This window comes from Lagenorhynchus albirostris, chromosome 4 (genome assembly GCF_949774975.1).
Source record: "Lagenorhynchus albirostris chromosome 4, mLagAlb1.1, whole genome shotgun sequence".
NCBI lineage: Eukaryota > Metazoa > Chordata > Mammalia > Artiodactyla > Delphinidae > Lagenorhynchus > Lagenorhynchus albirostris.
Window position 1 is genome coordinate 64,450,566 of NC_083098.1, and position 14,867 is coordinate 64,465,432.

Below are 14,867 nucleotides of genomic sequence, written 5' to 3' on the forward strand. Positions count from 1 at the left end.
AGCTCATAAGATCCATTCAAGGAAAACTGTGTTGTAGGAGCAGTCCTAGAATAATCTTTTAAAAGTTCTCTATTCTCATTTCCTAGAACTATTATATATTCTCACTAGGTTTTCCGAACTTCATACTAACCTAGGAAAGCTTTTTAGAATTTCCAGATGAGCTGAATGACCTAGCCTCAATGACGTAGAATCAACTACCCTTCTTCTGTGATTTCAGACAATTCAAGATCTGTTTTAGGCACGATGGCTTCAAGGTTATTCCGCTGAGCTGGAGCGCTGGGCGCGCAGGCCCTAGGGGCCTGCATTCCCAATGGAGTTGCCGCAGTGCGGTCTATGGCATCTGGAGGTGGTGTTCCTACTGGTCATGAGCAGGCGACTGGGCTGGAGAGGGAGGTCATGCTGGCCGCATGCCAGGGACCAGACCCATAAAATGTTTGCCCCAAAGGCAGCCTCGGGTAGCAAGGAATACCCTAATTTAGTCCCCTCCATCACCAACAAGCGGATAGTGGTCTACATCCTTGAAGAGGACAACTGTGCTGTTATCTGGTTCTGACCACACAAAGGCCAGGCCCAGCAATACCCTAGCTGTGAAACCCATTACAAGCTGGTGCCCCACCAGCTGGCCCACCGACGCCTTGCACTAACTCACTCAAAATGTGGGGTACAGTTTCTTCTTTCCAATAAAGACTAGCCATTACATTGGCTCCTCCTCCAAAATAAATAAATAGATTTAAAAATAAATAAATAAGTAAATAAATAAAGATCTGTCTTTCGGTATTCTAACGTGGAAAAGAAAGTCATGGCATCATCAAGAACATAAGTAAAGCTGTTTAAGTTGAGACATCATGTTTATACAAATTAAAATTTTGTCTGTGAAATTACCATATACAGATTTTTGTCAGAGATGTGCCTACTAGCACAATTATGCCAGCCTGAAACGATAAGGGATATGCACCAAACAAATTGTACAAACCAACTGATGGTGCGTTATCCATTAATGTATCCTAAACTTATTCAATAATTTTCACTAGTAGTAATCTCTAGGGTGAAATTTTTTTTCCAATTTGCTACCATAATAAAGGAAAATTTGAAATGTAATATCAATGGAAGAATAATACAATATGAAAATAACAGTACTATTTTAAAACAAAAAATTGCAGAATAAGTAATAAGTAACCAATTTTTAGAAGTGGTTGCAAATTATACAACTTTCTTAATAATGAATCAATTTTTTATTATATACCATTTTTGAATGTGATATGGATTTATATCCTCTTTACATGGATCTAAAGCATAGACAATAGATCAAACTGGTTCATTATTGTGAAATCTGGCACTTACAAAACTACCATGTGGACAAAGCACTGTAAGCCCTGTGTTTTAAGGCCAATGCCTGATACCATGTAGAAAACCAACACATACACTTTTTTGCTCAAACAACAGTGCTGGACTGAATTGCAGGGAAGTTAGTTTCTTTACTCCAGTACCTCTTAATGCTGTGTCAATGCTCAGAAGAATATAGGTTACTAAGTGTATTTTTTAAAGGTAATTTTTTTATTTAATATTGAAAACAAACCAAAGATGAAATTATATGCATATTTCAAGAGGTGGTAAGATAAGCTAATAATCACAAAGATAATAAAATATCCACAATAAGTACTACTATTTATCAAGCAGCCAGGAAGTGTCAGGCAATATAAAAACTACCTTACACTTATTGTCTCATGCAATATCACAACTACTTTAGAATGAGGAAATTCATTTCCAAGTGACATTCAGGAAGCTTTAACAACTTATTCAAAGACACATGATTAAGTTAAAGAACTAATATTTGACATCAGGTTTACTGAATGCCAAACACATGTTTTTTTTCCTCTATTCAATATCCCTTTATTTATGTAAACAACATGTAGATTAACACAGTAAATCCAAGCTGCAATTGGCATTCAACATGTTTGTTCCTCTGATTTCAATTTTCATGTAATATGGCTAAAAAGTAATTTTCCTTGAGTGAATTCAGCAGCAACTATGATAATCTATCCAAGTAAGATGAATTGCATATGTAGTAATACATTTTCTAACATTGTATATGATAGTTAGTCCTTTAGTTGATATCAAGGAAAGTTACCAGTTTTAATTGAGAAAAACAAAGAGTAAGTCTTATTCCACAGTATAATGAAAAGAATACACAATGTGACAAAACCAAATAATACCCCAATATGAACATATACCATGTGCCAAAAAGTTTTCAAAACTCATCTAGTACACAAAAGTGTATTATAGAATACAGGAATAAAAATAGTTATGGTGACTAGAAACTAATTGTATATTGATTCTGAGTTATTCATTTTTCAGATTGTTCTGTTATTTTCATTTTGTCTAAGAACGCTTATTGATTTTGTTTACTATCTTTCCTTACATGTATTAGAATTTTAGTTTACAGGCTCATTTAATGCACTTTTAACTTTTCTTTGCTGCTCATTTTTATCTATTACCACATTGTGATTGTCAGATTTTTTCATTTTTTTAAACTGACCATTCTGACTGGTGTCAGGTGATACCTCATTGTAGTTTTGATTTACATTTCTCTAATAATGAGCATCTTTTCATGTGCTTCTTGGCCATCTGTATGTCTTCTTTGTAGAAATGTCTATTTAAGTTTTCTGTCCATTTTTTGATTGAATTGTTTATTTTTTTGATATTAAGACACATGAGCTGTTTGTACATTTTGGAGATTAATCCTTTGTTAATCGTGTCATTTGCAAATATTTTCTCCCATTCTGTGGGTTGTCTTTTGGTTTCTGTGGGTTGTCATTTTGTTTATGGTTTCCTTTGCTGTGCAAAAGCTTTTGAGTTTAATTAGGTCCAATTTGTTTATTTTTGTTTTTATTTCCATTACTCTGGGAGATGGATTGAAAAATATATTGCTGAGATTTATGTCAAAGAGTGTTCTGTCTATATTTTCCTCTAAGAGCTCTATAGTATCCAGTGTTACATTTAGGATTTAATCGATTTTGAATTTACTTTTGTGTATGGTGTTAAAGACTGTTCTCATTTCATATTTTTACATGTAGCTGTCCAGTTTTCTCAGCACCATTTATTGAAGAGACTGCATTTCCTCCATTGTATAATCTTGCCTCCTTTGGTGTAGATTAATTGACCATAGGTGCATGATTTTATTTCTGGGATTTCTATCCTGTTCCATTGATCTCTATGTCTGTTTTTGTGCCAGTACCATACTGTTTTGATTATTGTAACTTTGTAGTATAGTCTGAAGTCAGGGACCCAAATTCCTCTAGCTCTGCCCTTCTTTCTGAAGATTACTTTAGCTATTCAGCATCTTTTGTGTAACCACACAAATTTTAAAATTTGTCCTAGTTCTGTGAAAAATGCCATTGGTAATTTGATAGAGATTGCATTGAATCTGTAGATTGCCTTGGGTAGTATAGTCATTTTGGCAATATTGTTCTTCCAATCCAAGAACATGGTATATCTTTCCATCAGTTTATGTTATCTTTGATTTCTTTCATCAGCATCTTATCCTTTTTGGAGTATAGGTTTTTATCTCCTTAGGTAGGTTTATTCCTAGGTATTTTACTCTTTTTGATGTGATGGTAAGTGGGATTGTCTCTTTAATTTATCTTTCTGATCTTTAGTTGTTAGTATATAGAAATGCAAAAGATTACGGTATATTTAATTTGTATCCTGCAACTTTACCAAACTCATTGATAAGCTCAAGTAGTTTTCTGCTAGCATTTTTAGGATTTTCTATGTATAGTATCATGTCATCTAAAAACAGTGACAGTTTTACTTCTTCTTTTCCAATTTGGATTCCTTACATTTCTTTTTCTTCTCTGAGTGCTGTGGCTAAGATTTCCAAAACTAAGTTGAATAACAGAGGCGAGAGTGGACATCCTTGTCTTGTGCCTGATCTTAGAGGAAATGCTTTCTGCTTTTCACCAATGACTATGATGTTAGCTATAGGTTTGTCATATATGGCCTTTATTATGTTGAGGTATATTCCCTCTATGCCCACTTTCTGAAGAGTTTTTCCATAAATGGGCATTGAATTTTGTCAAAAGCTTTTTCTACATCTATTGAGATGATCATATGTTTTTTATTCGATTTGTTAATATGGTGTAACACACTGATTGATTTGTGTATATTGAAAAATCCTTGCATCCCTGGGATAACTCTCACTTGATCATGGTGTATAATCCTTTTAAAGTATTGTTGGATTCAGTTTGCTAGTATTTTGTTGAGGATTTTTGCGTCTATGTTCATCAGTGATATTTGCCTGGAATATTCTTTTTTTATGTGGTATCTTTATCTTGTTTTGGTATCAGGGTGATGGTGGCCTCATGGAATGAGTTTGGGAGTATTCTTTCCTCTGAGATTTTTTGGAATAGTTTCAGAAGGATAGGTGTTAACTCTTCTCTAAAGGTTTGATATCAATACAATTCGCCTGTGAAGCCATCTGTTCCTGGGCTTTTGTTTTTTTGGGAATTTTATAACCACACTTTCAATTTCAGTACTTGTGATTGGTCTTTTCATATTTTCTATTTCTTCTTGGTTCAGTCTTAGGAGATTGTACCTTTCTAAGAATTTGTTCATTTCTTCTAGGTTGTCCATTTTACTGGCATATAGTTGCCTGTAGTAATCTCTTATGATCCTTTATATTTCTGTGGTGTCCATTGAACTTCTCCTTCTTCATTTCTAATTTTATTGCTTTGAGCACTCTCCTTCTTTTTCTTGATGAGTCTGGCTAAAAGTTTATTGATTTTGTTTATCTTTTCAAAGAATCAGCTGTTAATTTCACTGTTCTTTTCTATTATTTTCTTTGTCTCCATTCCATTTATTTCTGTTCTGATCTTTATGATTTCTTTTCTTCTACTAACTTTGGGTTTTGTTTGTTCTTCTTTCTCTAGTTGCTTTAGGTGTAAGGTTAGGTTGTTTATATTATTTGTGATCCTTCTTGTTTTCTGAAGTAAGATTGTATTGCTTTAAACTTCCCTCTTAGAGCTGTTTTGCTGCATCCTATAGGTTTTGAATCATCATGTTTTCATTTTCTTTTGTCTCTAGATATTTTTTGATTTCCTCTTTGATTTTTCAGTGATCCATTGGTTGTTTAGTAGCATACTGTTTAGCTTCCATGTGTTTGTGTTTTTTATAGTTCTTTTTCTTGTAGTTGATTTCTAATCTCATAGTGTTTTGGTCAGAAAATATGCTTGATATGACTTCAATTTTCTTAAATTTACTGAGGCTCACTTGGTCTCCCAGCATATGATAAATCCTGGAGTATATTTCATGTGCACTTGAGAAGAATGTGTATTCTGTTGCTTTTGAATGGAATGCTCTATAAAGATCAATAAAGCCCATCTGATCTAATGTGTCATTTAAGGTCTATGTTTCCTTGTTAATTTTCTGTCTGGATGATCTTTCCATTAATGAAAGTGGGTGTTAAAGTCCTCCACTAAATTGTGTTACTGTCGATTTCTCCTTTTATGGTTGTTAGCATTTGCCTTATATAATGAGGTGCTCCTATGCTGGGTGCATATATATTTACAACTGTTATATCTTCTTCTTGGAGTGATGCCTTGATCATTATGTAGTGTCCTTCTTTGTCTCTTATAACAGTCTTTATTTTAAAGTCTATTTTTTCTTATCTTATAGGAGTATTTCAACTTCAGCTTTCCTTTGATTTCTGTTTGCATGGAATACATTTTTTCATCCCCTCACTTTCAGTCTGTATGTGTCCCTAGATCTGAAGTGAGTTTCTTGTAGACAGGATATATATGGGTCTTGTTTTTGTATCCATTCAGCCAGTCTATATCTTTTGGTTGGAGCATTTAAACCATTTACATTTAAGATGATTATTAATATGTATGTTCTTATTGGATTTTGTTACTTGTTTTGGATTTGTTTTTGTAGGTCCTTTTTCTTCCCTTCCTCTTTTGTTATCTTCTCTTGTGATTTGATGACAAACTTTAGTTTTGTGTTTGGATTCCTTTGTATGTGTGTGTGTGTATCTATTGTAGACTTTCAGTTTGTGGTTACCATGAGGTTTTAACATAGCAATCTACATATAAACAAGGATGCTTTAGTTGCTGGGCTTTTAATTTCAAATGCATTTCCAGTATCCTGCATTTGTGCTCTCCTCTTCTCACACTTGCTGGTTTTGATAACATATTTGTGTGCAGATGATTTCCTATCTTTACCGTATGTTTGCTTTCAATGGTGAGCTTTTCATTTGTAATTTTCTTGTTTCTAGTTGTGGCCATTTCTTCTCTGCCTAGAGAAATTCCTTTAGCATTTATTGCAAGCTGGTCTGGTGGTGCTGAATTCTCTTGTCTTTTGCTTGTCTGTAAAGTTTTTGATTTCTCCATTGAGTCTGAACAAGAGCCTTGCTTGGTAGAGTATTCTTTCTTTTAGGTACTTCCCTTTTATCACTTTAAATATTTTGTGCCACTCCCTCTGGCCTGCAGAGTTTCTGCTGAGAAATCAGCTGATAACCTTATGGGAGTTACCTTGTTTGTTATTTGTTGCTTTTCCCTTGTTGCTTTTAATATTTTTCTTTAATATTTTCTCAATTTGATTACTATGTGCCTCAATGTGTTCCTTCCTGGGTTTATCCTGCCTGGGACTCTCTGCACTTCCTGGACTTTGGTGACAGTTTCATTTCCCATTTTAGGGAAGTTTTCAGCTAATATCTCTTCAAATCTTTTCTCAGGTTCTTTCTCTTTCTCTTTCCTTCTGGGACCCCTATAATGCAAATGTTGGTGCACTTTGTGTTTTCTCAGAGGTCTCAGATTTTTCTCATTTCTTTTCATTCTTTTTGTTTTTTGTTCTGTTCTGTGGCAGTGATTTCCATCATTCTGTCTTCCAGGTCACTTATCCATTCTTCTGCCTCAGTTATTCTGCTGTTGATTCCTTCTAGTGTATTTTTCATTTCAGTTCTTGTATCATTCATCTCTGTTTGTTTGTTCTTTAGTTCTTCCAGGTCTTTGCTAAACATGTCTTGCATCTTCTCGATCCTCTCCTCCATTCTTTTTCCGAGGTCCTGTTTCATCTTTCATCTTCACTATCATTATTCTGAATTATTTTTCCAGTAGGTTTCCTGTCTCCACTTTATTTAGTTGTTCTTCTGGGGTTTAACTTGATCCTTCATCTGGGATATATTCCTTTGCCATCTCATTTTGTCTAACTTTCTCTAATTGCAGTTTTCATTCCTCAGACTGCAGTGTTGTAGTTCTTCCTGCTTCTACTATCTTCCCCCTGTTGGATGAGGCTTTCTAAGAGGCTTGTGCAGGCTTCCTATTGGGAGGGAGTAGTTCCTGCCCACTGGTGAGTGGAGCTGGGTCTTGTCTTTCTGGTGGGCAGGGCTGTGTGAGGGAGTGTGTTTATCAGGCAGCTGTTTATTCAGGAAGACTTTAAGCAGCTTGTCTGCTGATAGGTGAGGCTGTGTTCCTGCCCTCTTGGTTGTTTGCCCTAAGGTATCCCTGCACTGGAGCCTACAGGCTGTTGAGTGGGGCCAGGTCTTGGTGAGAAAATGGCTGCCTCTGAGAGGTCTCACGTCAATGAGTACTCACCAGAACAGCTGCAACAAGTGTCCTTGTCCCTGCAGGGAGCCAAAGCCATCCCCTACCCTCCTGCCTCCAAAGGAGACTGTCCAATACTAGCAGGTAGGTCTGGCCTAGTCTCTTATAAAGTCACTGTTTTTTTCCCCCGGTCCTGGTGTGCACAAGACACTGTGTGCACCTTCCAAGAGTGGAATTTCTGTTTCGCCCAGTCCTTTGGAATTCCTGAGATCAAACCCCACTGGTCTTCCCAGCCAGATTCTCTGGGAGCTCCTCCTACCAATATCAGACCCTCAGGCTGGGGAGCCTCCTGTGGGGGTCAGAACTTTCACTCTTGTGGGAGATCTTCTGTGATCTAATTGTTTTCCAGTTTGTGGGTTACCCACACAGCAGGTATGGGTTGGATTTTATCAATATTGCACCCTCTTACCATCTCATTTTGGTTTCTTCTTTGTCTTTGGATGCAGGGTATTCTTTTGGTAGGTGCCAGCATTTTTTTGTCCGTGGTTGTTCAGCAGTTAGTTGTGATTTTGGTGTTTCCATAGGAAGAGGTGAGCCCACTTCTTTCTACTCCTCCATCTTGTCTCCTCCTCCATTAGAGAATGAAGAAATGAAAGAATGAAGAAATGAATGGTATTCTGAATTTCTGTGATCTTCTCTAATGTGATTTCACCACCTTTCTATCTCAGTCATCCACTGACAGCTGTACGTTGTTATCATTTAATGCAATGTGTGATCCTGGAATGGATCAGTTCTGGAGGCTTAGAAGTACAAATACAATGTGCCAGCAGATTCAGTGTCTGATGAGAGTTTCCTGATTCAGTTTTCTTCTAATTATGTTTAGTTTTGTTCAATCTTTTACTTGAACTTATTTTATCCTTTTCATCAGTAGACTATTTAATTTCCTTCCTTTAATGGGCATATTCAGATAAATACATTCTCCACCACTGATTTCTAGTACTTCATCAAAAGCCATGTCCTTTTATTTTAGGGTGCACAGCCATACTATATTTGTTCAGGTTGCATTTCAGGTGTGGCCTTGTGATTGAATCCAGGCCATTGCATTTGAGAAAAAATGATAAGTGCTACTTCCACAGTGGAACACAAAAATCTCCCATGCACTCTCATTCTTTCTCTTCCCTCTTCCTGCAGCTAGAAACTGACTTGGCAACTTAGACTTGATTATGCTAATAAGAACAGTCTGACATTGGAAACCAATGCTGAAGATAGCAAAATGTCTAGCAAACTGAGTGACTGAAAGATTTTGTCTGGAGAACAGCCCCCCATGACCTGCATACCTACACAGATGTTCTATTATAAGCCACTGAAATTTTGGTCTCTACTCATTACCACAGGCCTTGACTAAACAGCTAATGCAGTATCTGTGAGATCCTTGGAAAACTGATGGTTCATAAATTGTCTGCTTAAGGATTTTATATTCTTTACCTCTTTAGTCTTCAAGGTTTTGTGATTTTGTGAGGAACAGTGATTAGTTCATTTCTTTCTCCTGTCTGAATGATTGTTTTACCACATAATAACACACTAATTGGTGGGAAGTTCAAATCAAACCACAAATACAACAAATGGACAACAGCTTTTGAATATCTGAAAATTAAGCCTTTTCCTTTGGGGAAAAAGAGCCTAATTTGTATTCAATTATCTAATTAATGGTTGCAAATCACCCCTGCTTGAAATGGTAACAATAAGGAGAACCCGCTGTATATTAAGATAAAAAACATAGCTAATTTTCATTTCATTGGATTTCTCAATAATCCCCTGAGATCTGATTAAGTAATCATATAGACCTTAGCACTGCTTGTAAGTATTCAACAACATTTGAGATACTCTGTCACCCAGAAGTTAATAATTTATTATTAGTATTCAATCTTCATTTATCAAATCATTAATGTAGAGGGAATAACATATCATAAAAGACTCATTTTCATGAACCATTCATAGAAAGTAAGTAAATTGGAGCCATATACCTGTTGAGTGATGCTGGATACAGATATATTTCTGAAAGGGCCAATAGATTCTTTTTCTATGACATTGAGAGCTGAGTGATGGACATCTGTTTCTTGAAGCTTTGTTTCGATCCTGTCATAAATGAACATGTATATGTGTGTGTCAGTGAAAGATATACAAGTTTTAGATTAAATCAGTGCCTTTATATTACACATAAAACTGCTAAATGTTACCATTAGGTTTCCAAGTTGCTTTAAACATTTCATTGATCAATTCTGTAGAACATTTTTCCCCCCAGAAAAATTTTATACTACAATCAAAGATAAAATATTAATTTTGGGATTGGATAAACTGTTTCAGTGCATTTTTGTGTCAAATATCTAGTTTGTGTCTTGCTTTCTATTGCATATATGATAATAATAACAGTTAATGCTCACTTAAGGGCTTACTACATGTCATGCACTGTTGTATGTGCAATACATGTGTTAACTTATATAATACACTCTGACTCTATGAGTCTACCCATTTTGAAAATGAGGAAATGGGCTTTTAGAGAGGTGAAATACCTTGCTTAAGGTCATACAGCTTGAAGTAACCATTGTGATTTGAAGTCAGTTGTGCTGACTCTAGAATCCAGGGTGCATCTTGCCCATATTTCTATTAATAAACATCTAGGTAAACTTTGAGATATATTTCAGGGTTTTTTTCCCCAAAATGTATTCAATATTATAAAAGGGTCAAAGTAAAATATTAAACCAGCTTTATTTCACTGCACAAATGTTTTACTAGAAAATGTATAGAGGAGATTACAGATGATTAATTTCGTCTGAAGAGGCTTAAGAATATTGTTTGTTCATCTCAAACTTCTGCTCAAAATCAAGCACAAATAATGGAAGCTATGAGAGTTCTAGGATATTTGTTTTAAAAAATTGACTGGACTATTTTCACAAATCAATATAAAAGCAGTCCTGGTCCTGATTTTATCCCCTCATTTTCCTACTCTTTACCTATTCTTTACGAGTACAAGTTTTTTTTGGTTTGTTTGTTGTTTGTTTGTTTGTTTTTGACATATCAGTCAGACACGTTCATTTCTTGCTATGTCATTTAATACTTTTGACACATAGCATGATATAAAAACCCTTGACTTCTTTTCTCTCTTGCTAATAAGCTGGTAATTCCAAATGGTAATGGTAATATTGTTTACCTCATAGAATTCAGAGGGATTAAATAAGCTTTTCAGGTAAGTCATATTGCATATTGTCAGGAACAAAATAGAGACACAGATAAATGATATTTAATGATAACAATAATAGTAATCACAATGTAAAATTATATAAAATTAAGGTTTATCTTCTTATGGTTTAACTGTGAAAATAAATCACTAAAATTAAAATAACAATGCATTTAAATTACCATTACAGCCTTTATAAATTACAACTTAAAAACAAAATAATTGGTTTCATGCTACTTTTAATCCAGCTAAAGCCTCAGAGTGAGAAATACAACTCCTCCTGCCCACTAAAGACTATGATATTTCCTTGAATTCCTACTGAGCCTTTAATTATAAGAGAGAGCAAGAACAGTCCAAGAGCTGCAGTACTGACTACTACCATAGCTACTAGAGAGAAAGACATTAGGTCTGAGTAAATATAGCAGAGAGTGGTTGCTGAGCTCACCAAGAGTGCCAGAGAAATACTCTCATTAGATGACACCACATCAGAAGACAAGGGGGGGCCTCAATAAACACATTTTGTAGTCAACCCTTTGAAATCTCTTAGACAGCTTGAAAGTAAAATATTCCAGGACCCACTGCAACCTAACTATAGTGTGAAGTTGTTAGCCTTATTAGGAGTAATTTTAAATGTTCTGTAGTACACTGCTATGACACGGTTATGATTTATTTATTTTTCAATCAGATTTATGTTAAGCTATTACTCTGGAAAGATCAATTCACCTCCACTTAATTTATACACTATTGATATTCAGCCTCAGAATTATTTGATATGTTCATATTGCTTTCCCCTCAAATAAATTCAAAAAGACTTATCCCTACAATGTTTTCTTTCAAACATTTTATAATTTTTTCTAGTACACTATTAGTGATTGGGTAAATAAAGTGACTTCTTTTGTCTGATATGAAGAAATTATTTATATATTACCTCTTTTATATTTTAATGAAATCAACTTTGAACCATAGTAATATATTATTACCTGTTAATTAGATATAACTCATTCCTGTCATTTGTGTTGGCAAATCATACTGTTTGGTTCCATTGAACAGCCAAGAAGTGGTAACTCCATGTTCACTTATCTCAATGCCTGTTTGAAATAAACATAACTACTGGATGTGTATACTTACCCTGTTTCAATACAATCCTCAGAAAGATCTTTGGGGAAGATATCTAGATAATGCCATCCATTCCGTTAGTCCTGGGTTTCTTCTCTTTTCTCAGACCTCTGTTCTACTTTTCCAGATAACACACAGTTATTTTGGGACATATTTCCTCATTTATTTTGCTCAATGAGCATTATTTTCTTATTTTTAATCATCCAAATATTAATGTTTATTCTCTGGCACTCAATTTTGGTATATTTGACATTCTATTTATAAAATAATACTGATCTGTAACATTTGTTGCCTATGTTTTTATTAAAAATGGTTACTTCCTTATTTAAGTCCCAGGTTTTTGCTTCATGTGAATCTCTTTTGTTTTCACAAATATATTGAATTGGTTTTCTTTTACTTGAAACCCAGTCTATGTAAACATAATCTGAAATACAGGCAGAATAAAAAAATTAAAATCAAGTTTTCTATTTCAATAATTTTAATATATTCTTGTATGCATATTTCCACCTTTTCAAATTAGTTTTTACCTCAACTTCATTTGGGCTTTAGAAGATGGAGTGGAAATCAAATGTCTGAATACAGTTCTACTACTCATTGAAGTTAACAGTCTTTTAGCTTCACAGAAGAAAGAGTAAAGAATAAACGTATGGATAGTTTGTACTATAAAGCAGGGGTCCCCAACTCCCAGGCCATGGACTGCTACTGGTCCGTAGCATGTTAGGAACTGGGCTGCACAGCAGGAGGTGAGCAGCAGGCGAGCTAACAAAGCTTCATCTCTATTTACAGCCGCTCCCCATCGCTTGCTTTACTGCCTGAGTTCCACTTCTTGTCAGATCAGCAGCAGCATTAGATTCTCAAAGGAGCACAAACCCTACTGTGAACTGTGCATGTGAGGGATCTAGTTTGCATGCTTCTTATGAGAATCTAATTCCTGATGATCTGAGATGGAGCTGAGACAGTGATGCTAGCACTGGGGAGTGTCTGCAAATACAGATTATCATTAGCAGAGAGGTTTGACTGTGCAGAGACCGTATTAAATCAATTGCTTGCAGACTCACATCAAAAGCTTAACAGTGAGCAGCAAGTGAAAACAAGCTCAGGGGTCCCACTGATGCTGCATTATGGTGAGTTGTATAATTATTTCATTATATATTACAATGTAATAATAATAGAAATAAAGTGCACAATAAATGCAATGTGCTTGAGTCATCCCCAAACCATCCCCTCCACCCCTGGTCCATGGAAAATTGTCTTCCACGAAGCTGGTCCCTTGTACCAAGAAAGGTTGGGGACTGCTATTATAAAAACTAAATATGTTCCAAATTGTTGGTCTTCTCAAACATTTCTCTAATGTTGCACACTTCTGCTTAACCTAACTTGTATGTTATTGATAGACAGTATACTAAAAATTTAACTTTAAAATTTAGCCTTCTGTGTAGCATGGAATAGATTTCTCACAGATTAATTCGTATGATGTGGTAGGGTTATTAATTAAATGGTATCCGTGACAACTAGGAAAGTATATTTGCATATAAACCCGGAAGAGTAAGTTACATGGATCTAGACAGACAGTTGTTATAACTGAAAAATTACTTTGGATTCAACAAAGCTGTGTGAACTTTGTGACCTGTTTGCAGATGCACTATTATTATAACTCTGTTGTTCTCAGTATGAAAGTTAGAAATGGCTGGGAAATGTATAAATATTGCTATAGACAGAAGTACAAAGGGAATATGTGTAATAACTATATTCACACAAATTTACAATAATTGGAAAGCGAAGAAGGAGAAAGAGAAAAAAACAAGAAATGTTTAGGAACAAAAGTGACTAGTCCATGCTGTGTTTTATTCTCCATTGTCCAACCCTGAAAATGAAGCCCAATTTAAATATACTTTATTATGTATCTAAAATGTACAATTATAATTTAAGTATATATACAAACTTGTCTTTACCTAAATAAGCTATGTTGCCAAAATCTTGATGTTTATAAATTTCAGAGTTTTAAACTAGTCTTCCTAACTTAATACTCAAATTCCTGGTATATTCTTTAAAATAACAAAATGGTAAAACTTCCATTCAAGGAGCAAGCCTTCCATTTGTGACCCACAAACTTTCACAGAGTCATCTATAATAGGTACTGGTGAAGAAATTTTATTATTGTTCTGTCCTGTTAGTCACTAATGGCAGCCACCTCTGCTGAAAGAGGCAGTAAATAAAACATTTGTGAAAAGGAGGGGTTAATAAATGATCAATTTACAGTTACCGACTTGGTTTTCCTTTCACCTGAAATAAGTAATAGGAATAGTAATAGACAGCAAGAACCGTTTTTAGAGTTAGTGTTTCAGTCTTATACCCTGCTGCTTACTATTTTTAGTACAAGCAAAAATGGAGGAAAACTTGGATAACAGGTTTACTACATATCCCATATGTTGCAAAACCAAATGACAACCAAAATATTTCAACCTGTTGATTGACCTAGCAAAATATGAATAAGTCAAGTCACATCTAATTAAGACTTTTTTAAACCAGAATGATGTCAAACATCTCTCTTTTTTTTTAACATCTTTATTGGAGTATAATTGCTTTACAATGGTGTGTTATTTTCTGCTTTATAACAAAGTGAATCAGTTATACATATACATACGTTCCCATATCTCTTCCCTCTTGCGTCTCCCTCCCACATTCCCTATCCCACCCCTCTAGGTGGTCACAAAGCACCCGAGCTGATCTCCCTGTGCTACGTGGCTGCTTTCCACTAGCTATCTGTTTTACGTTTGGTAGTGTATACATGTCCATGCCACTCTCTCACTTTGTCACACCTTACCCTTCCCCCTCCCCGTATCCTCAAGTCCATTCTCTAGTAGGTCTGCCTCTTTATTCTTGTCTTGCCCCTAGGTTCTTCATGACCTTTTTTTTTTTTAATTCCATATATATGTGTTAGCATACGGTATTTGTTTTTCTCTTTCTGACTTACTTCA

The 14,867-nt window shown here is 35.1% G+C and overlaps 1 pseudogene; it reads left to right on the plus strand.

Moving 5' to 3' along the window:
* Positions 1–243: 243 nt before the first annotated feature.
* LOC132519323 (cytochrome c oxidase subunit 5B, mitochondrial-like) lies at positions 244–719 on the plus strand (annotated as a pseudogene).
* Positions 720–14,867: the final 14,148 nt, after the last annotated feature.